At 36.9% G+C, this 26,372-nt stretch overlaps 1 protein-coding gene and 1 pseudogene across 2 annotated transcripts in view; both read right to left on the reverse strand.

Annotated features, from left to right (window-relative positions):
* Prss35 (serine protease 35) overlaps window positions 1-26,372 on the reverse strand; it is a 64,394-nt gene that overhangs the window by 10,646 nt on the left and 27,376 nt on the right. The window contains exon 3 of one of the 2 annotated variants that reach the window (XR_013091624.2): window positions 21,585-21,895. The exons of the other annotated variant lie outside the window; for it this stretch is intronic. The gene's annotated coding sequence lies outside the window, so the exon portion shown is untranslated. Of the gene's footprint in view, window positions 1-21,584; window positions 21,896-26,372 lie in introns of those variants that run through there. 2 annotated transcript variants of the gene reach the window in all.
* Window positions 1,586-4,184, reverse strand: LOC143401903 (tripartite motif-containing protein 51 pseudogene; annotated as a pseudogene).

Genomic DNA, 26,372 nt, shown 5'->3' on the forward strand with positions numbered 1-26,372 from the left:
AGTGGAGGTTATGTGAGGAAGGAACTCTTCAATCAGCTACTACCTGGGTGACAGGTTGGGGCAAGATGCAACTGATACAATAATGGGTACAAATTCCATCCTGAGGGCCAGGACATCAAATAAGAACACACGTACTTATAACAAAAGATATTGGCATGTCCCCTATCACTTGGTTTATTTCTGGTGTGTTGCATTTCTCAGATTTTTATGTATTTTTTAACAGAATGAGATCATAACACACACACAATTTTGTTTTCTCACTTGAAATTTTCATTCATGCATTTACCCATTTAATTAAAGTCTTTGGATAATTTTTAATTTTTGTAGTAGAATTGATTCTGAAACTCTTTCTTACCAAATGGAATGTGAGGAAGTTAGGAGAAAACCCAGAACTCAGAATGGGAATCCTGTCTGACACTGTGTACCTTGGGCCTCAATTTCTTCACCTGTAAACTGAGATGGTGAGCTAGAAGAGCTTCATTGTCTACAACTCTCAAACATTTGGGGAATTTTACTGCTGTATAAATCCAGTGGGATATGGTATGGATACAGGTCTGATTCCTTAATTTAGTGAACATTTCCCATCATCATCCCATAAAACAGACTTCCAGTGCTCTCACATGTTCATGGTCCCTTCCTGAGACTTTGATCCCAAAGCCCTTTGCACTTTATTTCTAGTCCAGGTTATCATAGTACCAGATTGACTTTTGATCTGGTCCTGATGTTTGACATTTACTTCTTCTCTGGTTCCAGGATTCTGGCTTCTCTTAACATGGTGGATTCCTTCTCCCAGTTTACTCTATCCCCTCAGGTTTTCTGAAATCCAGTGCAAGCAAGCAATTTCATTTCCTTCCTTCCTTCCTTCCTTTCTTTCTTTCTTTTTCTTTCTTTCTTTCTTTCTTTTTTTGAACATAGGCTTTAGATGTATTTTTTACATGTTTACATGTTCTCTAAAATGTTCATTATATGTTCAAAATCAAGGACACACGCTACTTAAATTGTTTTCTTGTAGCAAACAGAGCATTAATCGGTTCTATCAATAGTAAAAATATCTAGAATTCAAAAGAAAAAAACAGTCCAAATTGGATGGGTACCAAGGAAAGGAAGGACTTCAGTACAAGCAATTTCTATACCCATCCCCAACCTATTTGGTTCCCCATTCTGGTGGTTACCATGGTTCTACATTTTTCAATGTTCCCCAACCAGATTTCCATATGGAAATTAATAGCTTATACAGTGTAATTCCTACCATTTTAGGAAATAATGCATTGTAAGGAATGTTACCTCTTTTTTCTTACATTGAATTTTAACTTTATTCAATCAACCATTATCTATTCTTTCATTTCATGACTGTTCATAAATAAAGTTAAACCAGAGAATATGTTCTATTTCATGTATCATGGATAATTATATTCCCCAAGTGAACAAATTAAAAAATGTAAATTTTAAGAGTATATGGGCTTTTAATACTATCACCATAATTAATAACACAGTAAATAGGTTTTCACAACAGTAGAAGGAACCTAAAATTAATAAAATATAATCTGTTTGTCATGTATGATAAGACCTAAGAAAGAGGGCTTCCTTACACATTGTATTTCCCATGGTATAGGGGCAGAGTCCTTAGGTATGTCAGGTACAGCAAAAAGACAGACTTGAGATGGGAACAGAAGGAACAGGAAGGAATACTGTATATCGGAGAACTTTGAGCTACGTTCATAAAGCTCATGGTTCTACCTTCACAATCCAGGAATGCTCCTATTTAGCCAGTGGACCTTGGTACATATTAAAGTACAAGTGGGAGGTGGTAAAGAGAGTACTCTCCTTAACACATCCAAGAAGAAAGAGTCTCTCTATCTCATCCATCTTGTCATGTCTGTTGTCTTTCCAATCTTTACACATTCTAAAAGCCCAGTTCCAAGAGTCTTCCACATCCTCCTCCCAGTAATATCTGCCAGTGGTAAAATTCTAAATACCCCAGACAAGAAAGCATTCTGACATTGGAGTGATCCAGGAGGCACCTTGAGGATTACATCCAACATTCATACTTCTCAACTCTCCATACAGGAAGACTGTTGGCTCTCTTGGATACAGAGTAATATCAACTTGGAAGCAGTTAAGCCTGTTGATTAGTCTAGTGATGGGCCCTGCACTGAGTTCTGGATTCACAGGCTGGGCTGCATACAGCTTCATGGATTCAAGACTCTGCAGTGTGTCTCCAGGAGCATGGAGTAACTCCACATCTGGTATATGGCATATGTCCTTCAGCTCCTCATACATTCCTCTTAATATCTCCTGTATATTAGCCATTCTGGTTTTACTTTATTTGAGTTGCTGAAAAATTTCCTTGCCCTCCTTTTTCAGTCTCTTTAGATGATGCCATTCTTCTTTTTGGAAAAATGGCAGGAATGCTATCTTTTAAAAAAATTTTTTAAGTCTCATAGAAAAGTTTATAACCCTCTTTCCCCATGCTCCTGGATTTAGTCTTCAAATATTATGTCTATAATGACTGAAGCTTTTTTCAAACTACTTTTGTGTGTGTGTGTACGCGCATGCATGTGCTGGGGATTGAACCCAGAGCCTGGCACATGCTAGGCAGATTCTCTACCACTGAGCTCTATCCCCAGACATTTTAAAATTTTGAGATAAAGTCTCATGAAATGGCCCAGGCTAGCCTCAAACTTCTGATGCTCCTGCTTCAGCCTCCAGAGTAGCTTGGATCACAGGTGTGTGCCACTGTACACAGCTTCAAATTACTCTTAATACAACACAAGCCCTTTACTAATGTACCAACAGAATTTACAATCACCTATCCTTTTTGAGAGGTGAAGTTTAATGGGAGCAAGAGATATGGGACCAAGAGGCTCTGAACATTTCAAGTCTTTAGGGACATTCTGACCTCAATAGAAGAAAAGTGGTTACCACTGTCAGACCAGACTATGAACAAGACAGTACCACTTAGCTTTTTTCTAGACTTCCTAAGAAACACAGACCAATATACAATACTTCCCTTTGGCTAAATCTACTTTGTAATGGAAATGTACTTGGAAAGTTTTAGCTATGGAAAGACAGGAAGAGGAGATGTTTCATGGTTCATGGTCAAGGTCTAAGTGACAACTCATCCTTGCAGAAGGTTCATAACTTGTGGCTGGAATCTTCCCTGTTAACTTTTAATCCCATTTCATACATTAGGTAATAATGTTCTACATGTTCAAAACTTCAGGATCCTTTGGCTATGGCAAAGAAAAAGAAAATTAAGCAAATGTGATTTTAAAAAAAGATAGGGTAATATTTGTCCTCAAGTTAGATTAACTCTTATAGAAGCTACCTATGACCAGCTAATTTGAGAAACAGTTACTGACTCTCCACAAACCCACATTAATGTTATTACTTTTTCTATGTGGCTTGAGGAGAAGCAATAACATGTTCCCAAAAGAAATCTGAAAGTGGGATTCCTTGGAGCCACTATGGTACAGCCTTCCTCCATTTGTACCTGTTCTGTCTCATGGGCAATGTTGATCTTTCCAACATTGGAAACACTGGGTCTGGATACACTGGGTCTGGATACACTGGGTCTGGATATTTGTTACACTGTTTTTGAATAATTTGTTTCTATGTATGCCTCCTGAATAGAAATGTGAAAGCCTCACAGGCAGGTAAACTTTTGTATGTCCAGCACCAAGTACAGTACCTGTAAATTAGATGTCTAATAATTGTTAACTGAGAAAAATTAAAAGGTCTTTAAAAATGAACCAGAATCAAGAGATTATCTATCATTCTCATCTGTAGTTTAGAGATTATCAAAAGAAACTGTATTTCTCACAGAAGTCACTAAGACTTAACCTAGACCATCATAAGTAAAAATTCTGCAAAGGACATGAACTCTAGGGAATGTGGCCAGAATGAACACTGGGCCCCAACCAGAAAGTCTGATGGGGACAGGATTTCACAAGGCATTGCTGAAAGATAGAGACTCTTATAAACTGAATTCATAGGAATGGAAAATGGGACTAATGGAGAAGAATCATTTATATCTCAAACTTGGAAATTCATGATAGTTTTGGGGATTTTTTTATTATTACTACATTTTTGTTGTTATTCTGGAAATGGGGATAAATCACTAGAGGACATGAACAAGGCTTCAGTGAAGATGTTTATCAAGGTCAAACCTGAGCAAACCTCATGCATCCAACCACAAAGAATAAAGGCTATTCATTTTGTTGTTGTTTGTTTGGTTGGTTGGTTGGTTCTGAGGACTGATTCTTTGCACATGCTAGACAAGCACTCTGAGTGCTTCTTAGAAGCTCCACCTCTGAATATGGCTGCACTGGGGACCAAGCCTTCAACACATGCGCCTTTTGGGGACAATTCAGATTGAAACCATAACACTTTCCTTTTCTCCATATTCTCCCAAGATTCTGAGTAGATCCAGAGACAAAGCATTAATTAAATCATACAATCTTTATAACATTTAAATAACTTCGTGGAGGATGAACAAATGGGGAATGACCATCCACAAATATATGGCAGTGCATGAAAAAAATAAATGGTCTTAGAAGAGTCTGATAATTCTGGGAATTACATGTTATTTTATGTGGCTATTATGATGGGTGTGAGGAGAGAAAGTGAGAAATGAAAATCACAAATAGACTGAGCCACATTTGATCCTGTGGGACAGATGATTCAGATCACAGATATCTGGTGTGACCAATAAATCAAAAGTTTTCCATTAAAGTCTATAAAACTGATTTCTAAGCTTTTGGGGAAAAATAAGATCAGGCAAGTCTGGTCCACATTGCCTCATGGGCCATCATCAGCTGAAGTTAAGCAGGAGGTAGCAGTTAAGATGGAACTGGCCCTCTTGAGCTTAAGCCTGTCACCACTCCTATTGTCAGCTCTGCATCCAGTTTGAATCCTGGTTTCTACTTATCTCCACAGCATTATTGTTTCTCTCCTTCTTAGCCAACTGTACTATTTTGGGGCTAAGGGCTACCAAAAAAGATAAGGTCCATTTGCATATCATAAAGACAATCCCAAAAGCAGTATGAAGAGAGAGAGAGAGAGAGAGAGAGAGAGAGAGAGAGAGAGAGAGAGAGAAGAGGTGAGATAGAAGATTAAGCTTATAGTTGGAAGAGCAACTACAAGTTGTAATAGTTCCAGTTATATCTCATGACACTTAAAACTAGGCAACAGCTCTGGAGATGGACAGAGGACAGATTCCAATGATAAAACTGAGTGAGCTAATGACTGAAAATGAGAAATAAATAAAGGAAAGGGAACAGCTTAGAATAAACCAAGGTCACATACAAGAATATTTAGTGCAATGATTTTTGTATAGTAGCAAAAACAAACGAACAAACAAACAAAAACCACAGAAATGAAGCGAAGGTCCATCAAAGGAAAATGGTTTGAATACCCTCTGGTATATCCATACTGTAGGGTATTATGCTGCCATCATCAGAAGTAAATCAGATCCAAACTAGCTGTGTTGGATGGATTTCCTTGGAGTGTAGTTAAATGGCATATAAGATGATCCCACAGACAGAGAAGCAACATATGTATGTATATGTGGATATTCATACATACGTATATATGTGTGTGTTTTATTACAAATAAAGGAAAAGTTACAGAAAATATTATATTTTTAATGTGGAGGTAAGTAGAGGAAAAAGCAATAAGGAGAAAGCAAAAAAAAATCTATATTTTAAAAGTCTTTGAATTTTTAAAGAATGTATGACTATTTCTGTCAAATTGCATGTGTATTTAGACTTATAATGTTACATGAAATTGTAATAGAACTTTAGGAATTCCAATTGATTTTAATTTTATTATATTGCAGATTAATTATAAAAGTTGTATAAAACTCCCACAATATGTAAACTAAAAATACTTAAAAATAAAAAATAAAATACATTAATTTTTTAAAACCCACTCTAGGTATGTTTTCATTGTAGACGAACATGAATCGAGGTCTATTTTTTCAGTCATTTCAACATTTCTCTGATATTAAGTCTTAGTTCTACTTTAGCTATTTATAAACTGGGGGAACACAGATGATTTACCTAATCTCTCTCTCTGTTTGATTTTTCTTACTGAAAAGTGGAAATAAGAATCTTAACTCTAAAAAGATGTTATTAGGATCAGATAAAAGAATATCCACGTAGGTCTTCACAAAAGGCAGTGTCTGTATTTAGTACTATTGGAAATCACTCTTAGCTCCTGCTTCCCAAGGTGACTTGATTGATGGTTTCAGCCATGGCCTTAACTTCCTCCCTACCAATACTTTTCTTCCCAGTTCCAGTGATAATGGCCCCCTCTTCTTTTTCCTACTTTGATCAGTTACTTGAGGCCCACAAAGGAATTCTGGGCTGCATCCAGTGAGCAGGCACCAGGGTCCACATACAGGCTCGCCCTCATCCTATTTTTAGCTAATTGACTTCCTTTAAAACTTTCCTTCAGCCAGCTGCAGTGGCCCATGCCTGTAATCCCAGTGACTCCAGAGTCTGAGGGGGAAGGATCGAAAATTCCAAGGCAGCCTAGGCAACTTAGTGAGAACCTGTCTCCAAATAAAAAATAAAAAGGGTTGGAGATATAGCTCAATGGTGAAGCATGGATAGGTTCATAACCAATACCACAAAAGTAAAATAAAATAAAAATAAATAAATAAAACTTACCTTTGAAATCAAAGTATGTTTTCAAAACTGATCACATTTAATTTAATAAAAGTCCTTTTTGTAAGTTTTTGCAACTTTTTTGGGGGGGGAGCGGGTGGATATCTTTTTTTGCTTTTCTAATATTTCCCACAATGTAAAGAAATGGATAAAAAAAATGTGAATTTAGTTGTAATACCATTAATAAGTGCAAGATTAGCTAATGTATTTATAGAGGTGCTACTACCTTCCCCCTACCCCACCAAAATATATTAGAAAAGACTTGAACTTTTAACAAATATATGGACAAGTAGTTTTGAAGGAACTAAAAATCACCTTATATTTGCATATTTTGTTTAGTATCTGTACTCTTGGAGCAACCAGAGATACTAAGATATTTCAGGTAAGGCTGTACTATGATGGTACTGAAGTGCTTCATGGTATTATATTTTATTTTTCACCAAGGAATTTCACTTAAGACTGGATAAAACTTGACCCTTTGTTTTGCTGAGTTCTCTGTTTCATTCTAAAATATATCACATGTATGGAAAAATGTATAAATGTATTTATAAATGTAAACCCAAGTCACTTGAAACTTTCCATCAAAGGTTGGCTTATAGAGTGCAGTACATTAAAAGTAGAGCACTACATTTTTAAATGATCTTTTTTTTTTTTTTTTTTTTTTTTTTTGGTGGTAGTGCTGGAGATTGAACACAGGGCTTTGTGCATTAGAGGCAAGCACTCTACCAACTGAGCTAAATCAATAAATCGGCCAAGGACCTGAACAAACACGTCTCAGAAGATGATATACAATCTATCAACAAATGAAAAAATGTTCATCATCACTAGCCATTAGAGAAATGCAAATCAAAACTACTCTAAGATTTCATCTCACTCCAGTCAGAATGGCAGCTATTATGAAGACAAACAACAATAAGTGTTGGTGAGGATGTGGGGAAAAGGCACACTCATACACTGCTGGTGGAACTGCAAATTGGTGCAGCCAATATGGAAAGCAGTATGGAGATTTCTTGGAAAACTGGGAATGGAACTACCTTTTGACCCAGCTGTTCCTCTCCTTGGTCTATACCTAAAGGACTTAAAAACAGCATGCTACAGGGACACAGCCACATCAATGTTCATAGCAGCACAATTCACAATAGCTAAACTGTGGAACCAACCTAGATGCCCTTCAATAGATAAATGGATAAAAAAAATGTGGCATATATACACAATGGAATATTACTCAGCAATAAAAGAGAATAAAATCATGGCATTTGTAGTAAATGGATGGAATTAGAGAAGATAATGCTAAGTGAAGTTAGCCAATCCCAAAAAAGCAAATGCTGAATGTTTTCTTTGATATAAGGAGGCTGATTCATAGTGGGATAGGGAGAAAGAACATTGAAGAAATAGAGGAACTCTAGATAGGGCAGAGGGGTTGGAGGGGAAGGGAAGGGGCCTGAGGTTATAAATGATGGTGAAATGTGATGATCATTATTATCCAAAGTACACATACAAAAACACAAATTGGTGTGATATACTCTGTATACAACCAGAGATATGAAAAATAGTGTTCTATATGTGTAATAAGAATTGTAAATTGTAATGTATTCCACTATTTTATATAAATAAAATTTAAAAAGAAAAAGAAAGTAGAGCATTCCCGAGCCCAGAGCTTTACCAAAGGAACAACCAGGAGATAGACATTAGGATTCTTGAATTGTTTTTGTTGTTATTGTTGATATTGTGTTTTATTTGTGTAAGAATTTCTGGACAGAGTTTCCTTCTTTTTTTTTTTTTCCAAATTACACTTTGATCTTCTTCAAACACAAGAGAATTTTTTAAGATTTCCCAAAACAAGCCTTCAGATGTGCCCACTGTGGGGAAAATTCTATTCTATTTGTTTTCCAAATTAATACACAGACAGAAATCAACACTGACTCAACATTTATAATGTCTCGGGCATTGTAGGGGGCTGCATGTGCACTGTAGGATGTCTAGCAGCACTCCTGGCCTCTACCCACTAGAGGCCAATAGCATTACTCCAACCCTCAGTTGTGACAATGAAAAATATCTCTTAACAACACCAAATGTTCCTGGAGAGGCAAAGTCACCCTTGGTTGGGTACAACCTACTGTCCTAGACACTTCCCACCAGATAATGGTATGTACTCCTTAAAATGGAGATTATGAGAGTTTGAATAACTTGCCCAAGGTCTCATGATGGGTTAATGAATGGGTTCTTGGACTTCAAATTCATGCTAGTGTAATTCTATAGCTGTTCTCTTTTGAGATCATGTTGGAAGACAGAGAAAGTGAGACAGACAACAGAGATCTGACTTAGGTTCTGTTACAGTTTGGATCTGGAATGTCCTTAAGGGGTTCACGTGTTGAAGTCTGTGTCCCCACTGCCACAGTGCTCGGAGGAGGGGCCTTTGGGAAGGTAACTGGATTGTGAGGGTTCTAACTTCCTCAGTGTATTGATCCATCTATGGATTCAGAAGTGAATGAACTGTAAGCGGTGGGACTTCGTGGAAGGAATGGGTCCTGAAGGATGTGCCCATGGGACTCTACCTTGTCCCCAGCCCCTTCCTCCCTCTCTCTGCATTCTGGATGTCATTGACTGAGCAGCTTTCCTCCACCATAACCTTCCATCATGATGTACTACCCCAGGCCCAGAAACAAGGAAGCCAGGCAACCAGGGCATGAACTTCTGAAAATGTGGCCCAAAAAAGTGTTTTCTCTTGTTAAGTCGGTTTTTTGGAGGTATTTCTTCACAGCGATGAAAAGCTAACAGCTTCATCATTTCTTAAAACATTAAGTTTCTTCTGAATGCTATTCCTTCCTAATCCTTTCATGTATCCTCAAACTCCATCCTTGTTTCCATGGTGTGCTTATAGCTGCCATCAGCCCCCAGCCCCGCCCCCAACAAGACTCTCATTTGAGAAGTCAAAGCTGACATGAAGTACTTTTAGTTTTTTCCTCTTCATCTCAAAACTTTCTGGCACTTGTTAACTTTCTTTAGCCAACTCCTTAATCAGATAGATCTCCCTCTCCTCCCTCTCATTGACCCTGTTTCACAAATCATCCCTGTTGCACATTATCCCTCTTAAAAATCTTCAGTTCTTCTCTAAGAATGAAAACACAATTATCCTGCTCTGATGGTTAATTTTAAGATTAACTCTTCCCTGGGTTTTCAGCCTATCAGTCCACCCTATAGATTTTGGATTTCTTAGCCTCCAAAATTTGTATGAGCCAATTCCTTAAAATAACTTTTTTTCTCCATATACATCCACTTCGTTCTTTTTCTCTGAAAAACGCTTCCTAAAAAACATTTCCCCTGAAACTGTTTTGTATCTAAGTTTAAATGTCCCCTTCTCCACAGAGTCCGCCCCACCATCCTTACTCCTTCCTCAGATGGCGTTGCTCTTACAGCCTTGGTAAGGTGATGTTTGAATGCTGAAGACTGTGCGCAGTGAGGACAAAGACCATATTTATTTCATTGTTAACATGTTGCAAAGTATGAGGCACAATAATTTGAACATAGTGGGACATGAAGCATATTTACTTGAAATGTCAGACTCTAAATAATGTTGAAAATAATTGTAACTGAAAAAAAAGCGACAATATCTTTTTGATATTTCTAGACTTAGATGTTTGATTTTGAATTGTGTTTACTAAAAACATCCATTCTGGGAAATTTCATCCTCTTTTCTTTTTAAAAGGAAATGTTTTGCAGAGAGTTGCAATAAAAGTGCAACTACAAATGCAAAAGCTTGTAGCTTTGTTTATGGAACTTCAAGATCAGAGAAACCATCCCAAAATCCAAGTGGTGATGAACAGATAGAGTGAGTTGTTGTGGAATTGAATTATGTGTTTAACTAAATTTCTTAAGTCAACAAGGGAGGGGGGAAAAAGCAACAGGGTTGAAAGAAGGCATATTTCTAACGTTAGTGAAAACAGTTATATTGGATGGAATTTTGACCTTTATGCTCAAAACCAGAAATTATGAAATTATGTTTTAAAACAGAAACATATTTTTAAAGAATTATAAAGAATGTGTAGAACACAGTGGGAATTTGCCACTGATTTTGTTGTTGTTGTTGTTGCAGGGATTGAATCCAGGGTGCTTAATCACTGAGCCACATCCCCAGCCCATTTTTTATTTTTTTATTTTGAGATGGGGTCTTGCTAAATGGCCTCTTGCTTAGGGTCTCACTAAGTTGCTGAGGCTGACTTTGAACTGCCTCAGCCTCCCAAACTGCCGATATTACAGGTGTGTGCCACCATATCCAACACACTAATATTTTTAAAATGTTTTCAACAATGCTCAGAAGGCTCATAACTGAAGAGGGAAAAAACTTGCCCAAAATAATAAAATCAGTACTAATCAAATCACTTTCATTTTTTTTTGTCTCCAGTTCTATAGTTCTTACCCCTGTGAATTTATAATTTCCCTACTTTATTGCAAAATTTTTCAAATATACAATCTTCTATCCATGTAATTTTAAAAATACATTTCAAAGTAATTATAGGCAGCAGTATACTTTACCACAACCAAGCAGGGTGGATTCTAGGTATGCAGAACTGGTTCATTACTCAAAAATCATTAATATATTCCATCACATCAACAAACTAAAGGAGAAAGATCATGTGTTCATATTCATGGATACAGAAAAGCATTTGAAGAAATCCAACACCCATTTATAATAAAAAAAAAAAAAACTCAGTAAACTAGAAACACAGTGTCTTAGTTTGTTTTCTGTTGCTATAATGGAATACTACAAACTGTGTAATATATAAAGAATAGAAGTTTATTTTTAGCTCATGATTCTGAAGGCTGGAAATTTCCAGGAGCATGACACTGGCATCTAGCAAGGTCTTCGTGCTACATCAAAATAGTAGAGGCCGTCACACAAGGAAACAGAGCAAGCAAGCTAGCAGGTCTCTCTTCATCCACTTATACATCCACTAAAGCTATCATGAGCGCCCTACCCTCATTACTTTGTCTAATTTTAATTACTTCCCAAAGACTCCAACTCCAAATGTCATTAGTATATAAACTCAGGGATCAAGTTGTCTACATGTGGACTTTGGGGGATAAATTCAAATCGTAACAGAGAGGAATTTTCTAAATCTGATAAAGAGTACCTATAAAACATTTATAGTTGAGAGCATGCCTAATGGTGGGAAACTGGATTCTTTCTTCCTAAATTTGGGAATAAGACAAGAATTTTCCTTCTTACCCCTCTTTCCTATTCAACTTCATATAGAAAGCCTTAGCTATAGACCTGCAAAAAGAGAGGGATGTAAAAAGCATAAGAGGGGAAGGAAGAAATAAAGCAGTTTTTGTTCTTTGTTGGCATGAAAGTCATTGTGGACTTCATTTTTTTATTCCTCTTTTTTTCCTCTGGCTTCTGTATATGAGAGAAAACATTCAACCCTTGACTCTCTGAGTCCACCAGCCCTTTTTTTTTATATTAGTTTTTATTTGTTATTTTTAATATATCTGACAGTAGAGTTCATTTTGATATAATTATATAAACATGGAATATATCTTATTCTAATAATATTGTGCATTCCAGCCTTGAGATTCACTGTGGGATATTCATATATGTACATGGGAAAGTTATGTCAGAGTAATTTCCTCTTTCCTTTTCCTATCCCACCTTCAGTCCCTTTTGTCTAATCCACTGAACTTCAGTTTTTTTCCTCTCGCCCTTTACTGTGGATTAGCTTCCATGTACCAGAGAAAACATTTGACCTTCGGTTTTTTTGAGGAAATGCTTATTTCACTTAGCATGATAGTCTCTGGATCCATCCATTTACCAGCAAATGTCATAAAGTAATTCTTCTTTATGATTAAGTTATATTCCATTGTGTATATGCCACAATTTCTTTATCCATTCATCTGTTGAAGGGCACTTAGGTTGGCTCTATAACTTCACCATTGTGAATGGAAGGAGATCAGAAAAGTGGAAGTAGACCAAGAATGAGGGATAAGGGGAGGGAAAGAAGAAGAATTGGGAAATGAAGTTGACCAAATTATGCAACATGTGTGTAGAATATATCACAATTCACTCCAATTTTGTATCATCATATTTAAATTTTGTGTCTTATAATGATATTTTGGAATCTGCTTTTTTAATCCAGTCTAACTACCTGCCTTTCAGTTAGAGTCCTTTCATATTTAATGTAACTATTGATATGGTTTTAAATCTACCATCTCATATTTTTTTCTATTTGTCTCATATATTTGTTATTTCATTGCTCCTCATTTTACTGCCTTCTTTTGGATTAGTCCAGATGGGATCTTTCTATTTTGTCTAGCCTATCTTCTTGGGATGGCTTTGATGATGTAGGGAATCAGCTATTAACTCAAAAACCACGAGCACCAGAATTCATAGTCACAGTTCTTACTTTACACTTTTGTATTTCCTGTGTGAAACTGTCCAGTTGCAGCCAGCTGTGGGGGCACACTTCTATAATCCCAGCAACTTGGGAGGTTAAAGCAGGGGGATTGCAAGTTCAAGGCTAGCTAGTGAGAATTTGTCCCTATTTAATAAAGTAAAAATAAGGGGATGTATGTTGCTATGTGGTAGAGCACCCTGGTTCAATCTCTAGTCCCCCCACCCCCCCAAAAAAAAACATTCATGTGATGTCCTGTTGTAAGGTAAGTGCATATGTGTAAATATGTGTGTTGGGCATATGTGCGTATAAAAATGTGAATATACGGGCTGGGGTTGTAGCTCAGTGGTAGAGCACTTAACTGGCAAGTGGAAAGCAGAGGGTTCGATTCTCAGTACCGCACATATCTAAATAAAGATCCATTGACCACTAAAAAATATATTTTAAAAAATGTGAATATACTTGTGTCTGCACTGGTAGTACACAAGTGGGCCATGTGAATGTTGCCTTTAATTCCTAAAAAAGTGATGAATTTAAGAGCATGATTCATAATTAAATTATATCACTTCATTGATTTCTGAGTGCACTGAAGTAATTGGTTAAATGACAACATCAAACTTAATTTGTAAGCCAGAATTTAACTCAGGTATTTGAAGAAAAAAGTTGTGTGTTCATTTTCTCTCATGGGATGGATATGAATAATGTCTGAATTTAATTCATTGTGTATTTCCATAATATCTTATAACAAAACTTACAGAAAGCCTTAGGAAGATGTCAACCTGTGCTAACATGGGACAAATAAATACTATATCAGATTCATGTCCACACCTTTTTTTAAAAAAAAAAACAAACTGTTTTCTTAAGGAAATATCTTCCTCTCCCTCTGGTAATGTGGCTGAACTTTGTTTGGAAAGCTACAGGGGAAAAGAGGTTTTATGAGAGGTTTGGGGCAGACTATGTGGAGAAACTTACTTCCCTTAGTGATTAACATGATCCCAGCTGGCGGCGCCTAGGTATGATGCAAGCCTGTGCATGTGTGGGGATTATGCTTAACAAAGAGTTTGCTTAGTGCAGTGCTGAAACTACACTTGGGGAACATTTGAGAAACAATTCTGTGGAATGTAATTTTAATTAAAGCTAACTTTTTGATATAGCTAAGGATGTCACTATATAAATCTTAATATTAATTTCTTTTGCCTTGCTTTTTTTTTTTTTTTGTACTGAGAATTGAAGTCAGAAGCACTCCACTACTGAGCCACATCCCCAGCCCTATTTTGTATTTTATTTAGAGACAGGATTTCATTGAGTTGCTTAGTGCCTCGCTTTTGCTGAGGCTGGCTTTGAACTTTCGATCCTCCTGTCTCAGCCTACTGAGCTGTGATGATTACAGGCATGCATCACGGTGCCCAGCTCTTTTGCCTTGCTTTTACCACTCTGATTAAGGCCAAAGACACAGTTATTCAATAGGTTCATGCACGGTTTTAAGTATTTATAGTGCTGGGTATTCTGCCAGACACCACAGGTAATCTGAAATGCAAAAGTCTGGTCAATATACATTTATCAAGTTACTATTCAAGAAAGACCCAGGCAAGTAGGAAGAGCAACAACATGAATGCTAATAACCATAGTAGAAGGTAGACAGTGACATGCACTGTAAGTTTAAACAAGATGCTCTGGGAGTTCAGGTGGCAAAGATTGTTTCCACCAAAGCTGTGATGAATCAAAGAATGCTTCGTAAAGGAGGGGACATTTAAGTTGGGCCCTAAAGGATGGATAAAAATTTGATAGTAGCTGCTGCCATGGAGGATATACAGGGCCAAAAGTGAGGTAATGGGTTTGGAGAGAAAGGGAGCCTTTATGGTTGTTTGTTGTTTGCTGTATAAAGTATAAGTAGGAAAGTAGTGAAAAATAATTTTGAAAAATAAGATGGACTACACCAAGGTGAATTTTAAAGGCTAACCCAGCATTGTTACTTATTAAACAATTAACAACTACTTATCAATCCCCTTACGTGTTCTGAAATAGGGCTGGCTGCTGTAGAGATGTATTGAAGAATGAAGCATGGTCTGTATGCATACAGGACATAAAATATGACTTTCCACAAATTTAACTTATCTCTGCCATATTCAGTTTTATGTATATTCTGTTTTTTTAAAGTACTTATTTATATGTATTTACTTGTGTTCATATTCAACTTTACATTGATATTTTATTTACATTTACCTATCATTTACAACAACATTTATTAGAAAACTAGTTCCAACAGCAAAATAGTTTTCCATTGATCTGCCTGTGGCTACTTTTGGCAGTACCTATACCATTCCTTGTTAAACTTTAGTCTGTCACAGTCCTAAAGAGTTCCATGATCTTTATTCTCTTCCCTTAATTTTTAAGCATACAGAACTTCATGAGCTAGGCATACTATCCAATATTTAAACATCTAGCACATATATGAACACTACTTTATAATTCCCCTGGCATTGACCTTCTATTATATATTCTCCCTTGTCTTAGTCTATGGTGGGCTGAATTTGACATTGCCTGTCCCCCTCCAATTTATGTAGGCTGGTATACATTCACTTTCTTTCAATAATTCAATCAAACACAAGTCTAGGTGTTGCTGTAAGGGAATTTTGCACACGTAATTAAGGTCCATATCACTTGATCCTAAGATAGGCAGATTGTATGACTGGACCTGACATATTCATGTAAATCCTTTACAGCTAGTTTTAGAGATAAGAGACAGAAGACATCAGAGATTCTAAACATGATAGGGATTCAACAATAGAGAAAATCTTACATTTGTCAACATGTACTTGGAAAAAGATTCTTTTCTGAAGCCTCCACATGAGAACACAATGTGGCTCATAATTTGATTTCAACCTTTAACACTAAGCAGAGAACCCAATAATGCTGTGCTGGGACTTATTTTGTTTTGCTTTTGGTACTAGGGATTGAATGCAAGGCCTTTAGCATGCTAGGCAAGGGCTTTACCACTGAGCTACATCCCCAGACTCTTGCCTGAACTTCTGACTCACAAAACTGTGTACCAATTAATGGGTGTTATTTTAAACTGCTGACTTTGTGATAATTTGTTATGCAGCCAAAGAAAACTAATACATGGTCCATTTCTCCTATATCTTCACCTCCTCCACATTTAGCCCAAGTCTGCTGCTTACAATTTAAAAGCCACTCTTCTCAGGGAAAAGCAAACCCCACATTCATTTTCACCAGGAATGTATTATTGGTACATTTTTCAAATATTTCTCTCACAGGGAGTGCAGTCAGAATTCTAATTTGCACCTCCTTTTCTTTTTTCTTTCAAAAGTTATGAAGTATCTCAGGTGTAAGGGAAAGTCTAGAAAATGTTATAACAAATGACATTGTACCCATTGTCTAAGTTCTCCAAACACATATGAAATCCCTGTGTACTCTGTCCCAATCCTATTTCAGCTGCTTCTTTACTAGAGGTACCATGGTCTTGAATTTGATATTTCCCATTCCACACATGATTTTATTTAACATGTGTGTATACATAAATAATACATTATACAATATTGTTTTGTATAATTTTTAAACCTTATGTAAACAACATTCATAGTATCTACAACCATCTGTAAGCTGTTCTCTCTTTCTCTCAGTGGTTTTTGTCTTTTTTAGAATCACATTTTATATCTAGTATCTCTGGCTGAATGTTTGGCTGTCTCCCACCCAGGAATTTACAAGGATGTTGGGAGGAATGAAACATAGGCATCAATGGTTATTAAAGAAAGTTTATTGCTTACACAGTAAGGGGCAGAAAGCTTCCCCAAAGAGAAAGGGTTGGGTTCAGAAAGGAGTGAAGCAAGAGCAAAGCCAAGAGAATGGCTTGGGGTGGAGCCAGGGAAGAGTTCTTTTGCACTGGCTGGGGGCTTGTAAGGTTTGGACTCCTAATGTGTGCCAAAGGATGAGTGGAATGCACTGACCTTCTTATCTAGATGGACAACAGTTGTCAATGCTCAAACATGAAAAATGAAGTTAGTCTCTTTATATAATCATGTTGGAACATATACCTCTAGCTAGGTTATTTTTTTAAATTTATTTGTTTTAATTAATTAATTAATTATAATTAGATACATATGACAGCAGAATGCATTTTGATTCATTGTACACAATTGCAGCACAATTTTTCATTTATCTGGTTGTACATGATGTAGCATTGCACATACATGTACCTAGATGATGTCCATCTCATTTCATCATCTTTCCTGCCCACATAACCCCCTTCCCACCGCTCCCTCCCCTTTGCCCCATCAAAGTTCTTTTGGACTATTTGTTGCTGGTTTTTAAGAATACAGTTGGGGGGTTTGTTTGGGTTGTGGCTCAGTGGTGAAGTGCTTGCCTCACATGTGTAAGGCACTGGGTTCAATTCTCAGCACCACATATAAATAAATGAATAAAATAAAGGTCCGTCAACACTAAAAAATATTAAAAAAAAGAATACAGTTGGTTTGCACAACCATTATCTGTTGATTACCCTGGATATTTTAATGTAGAAAAACAGAAATTAAAAATGATGACAATTGTAAGATTTTCTAATTCTTAACATCTCTATTTTTCTCAGGTCTTATACTGAGTGAAACTTCCAGTAGAAAGAAAAATAATAGTCATATTTTTGTCTTGCTCCTTATTTGTGTTTCCTCATTTTAAAGCATAGTTATAGTAATACCATGAGACTCTTGTTAACAGATGTTACAAAAGGAAAGCTGTCTAGCCTATAGTAGACTATCAAAGATTATTTTTTAGTCATAGACTCAGGAGCTGAGTATATAGTAACTAGTTACTAGAATTAGACGTCTAAAACATTTCAATATTTGCATGAATTAAAATTGAAATGTGGTACTTATCAGGATCTATTAACTTATGTTCTACATTTTAAAGTCAGTTTTCCACACATTGAATAATTTTGTATTTCCCAACTGTCTTTTGCTATTAATTGTTCCTCAGAACCCAAGATATTATACAAAGGAATAGTATTAAATACTAGGGATAAAAAGGATAGTGAATTAGTCTATTTGGGCTGCTACAGAAAAATTCCATAGACCAGATGGTTTAAACAGCAGAACTGTGTTCTGGAGACTAGAAACCCCTGATCAGGTCCAGCAAGGTAGGTTTCTGGAGAAAGCTCTCTTCCTGGCTTGCAGACAGTTGCCTTATAGCTGTGTTCTATCCTGGTATGATAGATCCAGCTCTTCTGGATTTTTCTTATAAGAACACTAATCCAGCAGGCTCAGGGCCCCATCCTTATGATTTCATTTAATTTTAATTACTTCCTTACTCCAATTATAGCTACACTGGATGTTAGCACTTCAATGCATGAATTTTTTGAAGATTTCATTTTAGTTGTAATGCTAAAATTGGTTGGTTGATGATAGATAGCATCCCCATAGATCACTCAATAGTATTTGTTACATAAGAAAATGAACAAAGTATTAAAGACTCAAAGATAAATGGATTTCAAAATTAAACACAACCATTGAGGGAAATAGTATTCACTATAAATGGGTTTCCAATTCCTATAATGGAATCCAATTTCCTTGGATATAACTTTTTATTTAAAATACTTATTTTACTTATTTCTTCAAGAGACATAGAAGATACAGTATAATCTATATAAAATCAAATGTTAACCTATATATTCAAAAAGTACTATGAGATTAAATAATAATAAATAATGGTGATGGCTTAACTACAATTGCTATCATATATTTATTTGGGTACAACTAGAAAATAATGTCCTTGTTCATTTCCCATATCCAAACAGGAAGATATAATCTGATAGTTTTGAATATCTGTATATATAAGTATTCATTCTAAAAAGATTAACAACTATTCAACATACTAGAATACTTCAAATTTTCAAAATACATTCATACTCCATTCATTACATTCACATTTCAAACTCACCAACATATTTATGTATTTATTTATTTAGTCATACTGGGGACTGAGCAATGGGGTACTCTATCCCTGAGCTACATTCCTGGCCCTTTTTATTTTTTATTTTGAGATGGGGGTTTCTCTAAATTTCCTAGCCTGGCCTTGAACTTGAGATCCCCCTGCATTGGCCTTCTGCCAAAAAAGAGATGCACACCACCATACCTGGCAAAATTTCATCATTATTTTACAGGTACTTTAAAAGTGAAAACTTTTTAAAGAGAAAATATGTCTTAGAAATGAAGAATTCTACCAGGCACAGTGGTGCACACATAATCCAGTTATTCTGGAAGCTAACGGAGGACAATTGCAAGTTCAGGGCCAGCCTCAGCAATTTAGGGAGACCTTTAGGAACTTAGTGAGGCCCCATCTCAAAATTAAAAATAAAAAGGAGTGGGAATATAGCTCAGTGGTAAAGTACTCCTGGGTTTAATCCTCAGTATGAAAACAAAACAAAAAGAAATGAAGGATTCTCCTCAAAATGAGGACAGATTATTCTGATGTCCTCAGGTAAGCATACTTCTTGGCACATAGTAAGTACTGAATTTCTAGTAAAATTATTGTTTGAAAAGTATATTTTCCAATTACAAATTTGTCTGACAAAACTTAATCTTCTGTACATGCATGTTGTTTGAAATAGTCTATCAGAACACTGATTCTCCTGAGAAATCTGCATCACAAAATCTTGCACCTTCAAAATTGAGAAAGTACACTTCTCACAACATGTGAATTTTGAGGGAGCATATCATTCAGTCCATAATAGACAGTTATTTAGATACCTCCACATCAGTGATTTTGCAGGTTAACAGGTGCTCTCCACTGTCTTTGTAAAAGGCACACAAACTCATGACTTGACAAATACTCATGGCCATCAGTTGTTCTTTCTTTCTTTTTTAATATTTATTTTTTAGGTGTAGATGGACACAACACAGTGCCTTTATTTTTATATGTGCTGAGGATCAAACCCGGGTCCCGCCTGTGCTAGGCGAGTGCTGTATCCCAGCCCCAGTTGTTCTTTCTTTAGAGACAATGGAAAAAGTTTCTAGAGAAGGGCATCTCCTCAATGTCCCTTTTCCCATGCCAACCCAGCAAGATCTTCAGCTAGAGGTGAGGTGGGGAGACAGTCACTTCAGCTAAAATCTGACCAGACAAGGAAGGTCTTTAAATTGCTACCTAGCAAAAATCTTTGCTGATTATAAGCATTTCCAGATTGCTTTGTTTTATCAGCATCATAATTGACTAAAAGAGTTCTCTGAGTCTTAACCTAAATGGGCAAGTTACATTTATGAGGGAATGATATGAATTTATGGTTAATCCCTATGACTAGTTCCATTGGATTGTCTAAATAAAAATGACTTAGGAACATAGAAGCCATAATTAGAGGGAGCAACGAGAATTTTCTAAATCAATGTGAAAACAGTGGTAGAACAAAAGAGTCTTAGAGAAGGAAGAAACATTGAAATCCAAATAAACCCAAATGCTTATTTTACAGATGAAGAAATTGCCAACATGTTTCTTACCAGGAAACTCTCATTTGGAGAGGACAATTTTTTTTACTCTGTAGAACCATCCCATAATTTGCAGGATGTTTAAGCATCCCTGGCACCTGGCCACTAAATATCAGTATGACTCACCTTGACAACCCAAGTGTCCAGGCATACTTCCTAAGATGCCTGTTGGAATTATGCCTCTTCCTCCCTGTTGGAAATCCTTAACAAGGTACTCATAGACAACCCGGAAACATGCAAACACAATTGATTCACTGACAATACTTCTCGAACTTTAAGGGGCATGAGAATCAACCAGTGACCTTGTTAAAAATGCAGGCTAAATCATGTGTGGTGGTGTACACCTAAAATCCCAGCAACTTGGGAGACTGAGGCAGGAGAATGGCAAGTTTGAGCCCAGCCTCCACAAATTGGTGAGGTCCTAAGCAACTTAACACAACTCTGTCTTAAAATACAAGTTAAAAAGGGATAGGGGTGGGGGTGTAGTTAAGTGGCAAAGCACCCTGGGTTCAATCTCCAGTGCCAAAACCAAACAAACAAAGAAACAAACAAAAAAAGGAAGTAGATTCAGTAGATCTGAAATGGAGCTGAGATTCTGCATTAGTTAGCCAATGCATTAGTTCATGAATTTCACTTTGAGTAACAAGACATGGAGGATATTTGAACTGACTTGGTGTCCTTTAGAGTTAATCTCCTATCCAGCATTGTGGCAGTGGAACAACATAAAACATACCTGCTATGTATATGGGCTTATTAAGAGATTTGTTCTGGTTTTGCCTTGGGACTCTGCTTCTCTTCCCCTGATCCCTTCCCCTGGTCACCTGGTGGCAACTCTCTCTTTGCCTCTCTGCACAGCAGCCTTCAGACTATTTCTGTTTCCAGGGCTCAATTTTATATAAGACCCTTTCTTATAGTTTCATGCTCTCTGGCCCTATCCAGTTGTAGCTCCTGGAACTTCAGCTAAAACTAAAAGAAAGGTGCCTGCTTGCTGAGTGGAGCTGGCACTTGTTACTTGTCTTGGTAACAGAGCTGATCAAAGCAATTTCCTGACTTCTAGCTCAGTGTTTCTCCCCATTGGCCCATTTTCTTATTTTCCTTCTATTCCTACCAGTAAGCAAACTATGTGTTACTCAGTATATCTGTTTAACTTACCAGGAAACTCCCTTCCATTCTGCTTCAGCAAGAAGACTCTTTATGTATCAATTTCCTAGAACATGAGGTAGAAAACTCCCATATTTAACAAATGGCATATTAAGAAATGTGTCCTTGTTGATATTGTTGTACTTTTTTTTTTCTCCATTCCAGTCACTTGGAAGTAGTTGGTGGTAAGATTTTGAGATGTATCCATTTCCTACAGTAATAAAACAAGGAGATGTAGAGGAATTCAATTACTACTTACAGAAAATCACCTCCAGATTCTCCATTATCTTTTTTTTTTTTTTTTTTTTGATCCCTTCTCAGCCAAGGAAACAGGACAGAAAGACATCAAATTGGATGGGTAGATACTTTATCAGGAGCAAGGTACTCTGTAACTCCACAATGTCTGCCTTAGCTTAGGTTCCCCTGCAATTATAGCCTGAGACAAAGGTTTGTGAGGTTGTAACTCATTTGTGATGGGACTCCATGGAGAAGCATGGCAGAAAGGGGGATGGTGGAGATGAAGGGAAGTAAAATAAGAGCATATATTATATTGGCCACTGCTGCAGGTGACTGGTATTTTATTCTGCCTGGATCATCTGTGAAGCCTTACATAGTGCATCCCAGAACTCCAACTAAACGACGAAGGAAAGATGCATTTTTCTGTCAGTTCCCACATCCTATTAGGATAGGCTCACAGGTGTGACTTGATTTTCTATACTTAACCTTGGGCTTCCATGTTGTTTATGGGCTTCTCATGTGAGTGCCTGAGAAGTCACAAAAGACCTCACTGAATGGAACCAGTCAAAACCTGTGAGGAAGTGCTAGAACTAGAGGTGGAGTTAGGCCGGGTGTGTTAGCCTGTAATCCCAGTGGTTTGGGAGGCTGAGGCAGCAGGATTGCAGTTTCAAATTCAGCCTCAACAACTCAGGCCCTAAGCAACTTAAGGAGACCCTGTCTCAAAAATTTTTTAAAAAGAAAAGAAAGGAAAAGGGCTGGAGATGTGGCTCAGTGGTTAAGCATCCCTGGGTTCAATCCCTGGTATTAAAAAATGGATTTAGGTGAAATTTTAAGTTATGAATAAGATAAAGTAATCCTTCATACGATGTAGAATATTTGAGATGGCTGTGGGAGTCCTGGAAAAAGGACACATTTTACTTGAAGTATCCTAGCACAGGCTCTTTTCTGTATTGAAACTGTACTTTCCCAAAGTCATACTTTCAGCCTGCATCTTGTAACCCTGCTTTATCATACATAGCAGGGCCCATGTGGGGAGTCTGGAAACTGATCTCTAGGGAATTACAGACTCAATTTAGACCAAAGGATTAATTTTCCACACTCAGCTTTGTAAAACTGGATATCCACATACAAAATAATTGGACTCGTACATTATCCCATATATTAACTCAAAATGAATTAGATACCAAAACATAATGGGAACTATAAAACTCTTAGAAGAAAACAGAGGAAAAAATTCATAACATTGATTTGGCAATTATTTCTTGGAATATGACACCAAAAGCATAGTCAACAAAAGAAAAAATTGATAGGTTGGACTACATCAAAATTAAAAAATTTTATCACAGGGACACAATCCATATAGTAAAAAGGCAACCCACAGAATGGGAGAAAATATTTCAAATCATATCTGATAAGGGGTAGCCATACAAAATATAAAGAAATCCTATAACTCATCATCATCAGTGATGATAATGTGTGTGGTGTAGAAAAACTCAAATTCATATTATGTCCTCCTCTCCCACTCTGTCATCAGAGTGCCAACAGGTCTACCACCCTAGACCCAGAGACCTACTGCTTGACCCCCCACAAATTCTGCCATTTTCATTTCATTTCCTGAAAAATCAGGAACCCAATTAAAAACTGGGCAAAAGGTTTGAACAAGAATTCCTTCAAGGAAAATATACGCATGGCTAAAAACCACATGAACAAATGTTTGACATCACTAATATTTAGGGAAATAGAAATTAAAACCTGGTGAGATACCACATCATATCCCTTAGGTATAAAAAAAATGGATTTAGATGAAATTTTAAGTCATAAATAAGATAAAGTAATCTTTCATAAATGTAGAATATTTGAGATGGTTGTGGGAGTCCTGGAAAAAGGATACATTTTACTTGAAGTAAAATTCTACCAGACCTGTAGTCTGGTAGAACTTCCATAGCAAAATATTATAGATTGTGTGGTTTAAAGAACAGAAATTTATTTCCTCATGGTTCTAGAGCCTGGAAGCACAAGATCAATGCATTGGCAGGTTCAGTTTCTTCCAAACCCTCTTTCCTTGACATGCAAATAGCCACTTTCTTGCTGTGTCTTCACCTGTATTGTCTTTTGTGTGCTCATCTTTGGTTTCTTTCTGTGTGTCTTACTTTTCTCATAAGAACACCAGTGGAATTGGATTAGGGCCTAACCTAAAGGTTGTCAGAAGCCATCCGTGTACTATACATGAACCAAATCGGCATGGAAGACTTTGGATAGGAAAGTCTGGTATCTGGGAACTCCTAGAGGTACTCCTGCTGGTGAAACTGCCCAAATACATGTAACATTCTACCTAGTTCTGCCAGGTTCCACACAGCACAGGAGATGGGGTGACCTGCTGGAGCCACAAAACAACACAGCCTCTCAGAGATGGGTGTGGCTTGCCAAGATGCTAATCAACCTGTTGATCCCAAGACACCATGAAGCAAGACTTCACCCACTGAAACCTTATCCCTCCCTTTAATGTACTCCCTTAAATAAATAAACAACTGGAGCCATTTTCTAGCTGTTCTGTTCCAGTTCTGAACTGGAAGAAACTATCAGGCACTCCCTTAAAACTATTTTTCTGATGTTGTTTCTTATTTCTTCACTAATTACTTCAGACTGTTATTATTTTTTTTTTTTCAGGTGGCTTATCCCCTTCTGAGCAGGAAAAATTACCCTGGCAAGGTGCTGGCTGTCTCAAGATAGACTTTATTTTAATTACTTCCCAAAGGCCCTGTCTCCAAATATGGCTATATCATGAGACAATACAGGGCGTTGAAAGTTCAATATACAAATTTTGAGGAGATGCAATTCTGCTCATAACAACTAATACTAAAAAAGAAAAAAAAACACACACACACACACAGAAAACAACAAGTATTGCTAAGAATTCGGGGAAAAAAAGTAATGGAATCCCTGAGCATTATTGGTGGGAATGTAAAATCAGCTTCTATGAAAAACAACATAAAAGTTTTTTTAAAAAAATAAAAATAGGGAGCAGTGTGAAGAAGAGGAGCCAAGAATGACACCTGACCAACCAGAACCTTGCGCTGCTTCATCTCCTTGGTAGTGTCTACTTCCCTCTGCAATCAGGGTCATGCCTAGGAGAAAGGCTGAAGGAGGTGTGAAAGGAGATAAAGCCAAGGTGAAAAATGATCCAGAGAGAAGGTCTGCAAGGTTGTCTGAAGAACCTGCTCCTCCAAAGCCAGAGCCTAAACCTGAAAGGACCCCTGTGAAGAAGGAAAAGATGATGGTACCCAAAAGGAAAAGGGGGAAATCTGACACTGACAAGAATGCGAAGAACCCTGGTAAACTGGAGATGCCCAAACTGACCAGTCACAGAAAGCTGAACTTGTTTAACATCTTTATGCATGAAGCCAAGGGATGTGTGTGTGTTTTTGATAACTACTGGTGACTGTACATTTGAAATATTTTTCTTTTATCAAGTTTTTATAAAAATGCAAAATTTTGTTTTTCTTTTTTTAAGGCTATGTTATTAGCACACAGAATACTTCATTGTTATTTAGGGGGTAGGAAGGAGCATACGTTGCTTGTAGTGTATCTCCAAAGCTGGATTGCTGTGAGGAAAATGTGTTTCCCTGCTAATTTTGAGAAGCTTCCTCTTGTTTCCCAGAGAAATTCCCTGACATCTGTACACACAGTCACCTTGGCACAAATGCCTTGTGGTGTAGAAAAACTCAAATTCATCTTATGTTCCCCTCTCCCACTCTGCCATCAGAGTGCCAGCAGATCTACTATCCTAGACCCAGAGACCTGTTGGAACTTGACCTTCTCAAAATTCTGTCATTTTCATTCCATTTCTTGAAAGTCAGGGTCGACTCATGGAAAGATGTTAAACAAGTTACTAAATGTGAAATGTCAACGCTTTCTAAACTTTCCCTATTCAGAGTGTCACACTGGGTTTTATAGTGGATTTATGATTTTAGTAGTTAGAACAGTTTGAAAGTTGTTGTATCCTGTTGATGACTGTCAGCCCATGTCCTGCCTGAAATAACATGATTGTTTATGAAGAGTATCCTTAATAAAACTGGTATGGTTTGAAAGAAAATTAAAAATAGAATGACCATGTGATCCATTTCTGGCTATATAACCAAAAGAAAGCAAGCAATGAATTCTCAAAGAGAATTGGATTTTTAAAATGAGCCATGTTCATAGCTGCATTTTTCACAATAACCAAAAGGGGGAAGCAGCCCAAGTGTCCATCAACTGCTAAGTGGATAAACAAACTGTAGTATATATGTATAATGGGACATTATTCAGCCTTTAAAAATAAAAGGAAGAAAGTTCTAACACATATAATAACATGAATAACATTGAAGACATTATGCTAAGTGAAATTAGCCAGCCAAAAAAAGATAAATACTATATGATTCCATTTATATGAGGATCTAGAGCAGTGAAATTTG

The sequence above is a fragment of the Callospermophilus lateralis genome, chromosome 6 (genome assembly GCF_048772815.1).
Source record: "Callospermophilus lateralis isolate mCalLat2 chromosome 6, mCalLat2.hap1, whole genome shotgun sequence".
In the NCBI taxonomy this organism is placed as follows: Eukaryota; Metazoa; Chordata; class Mammalia; order Rodentia; family Sciuridae; genus Callospermophilus; species Callospermophilus lateralis.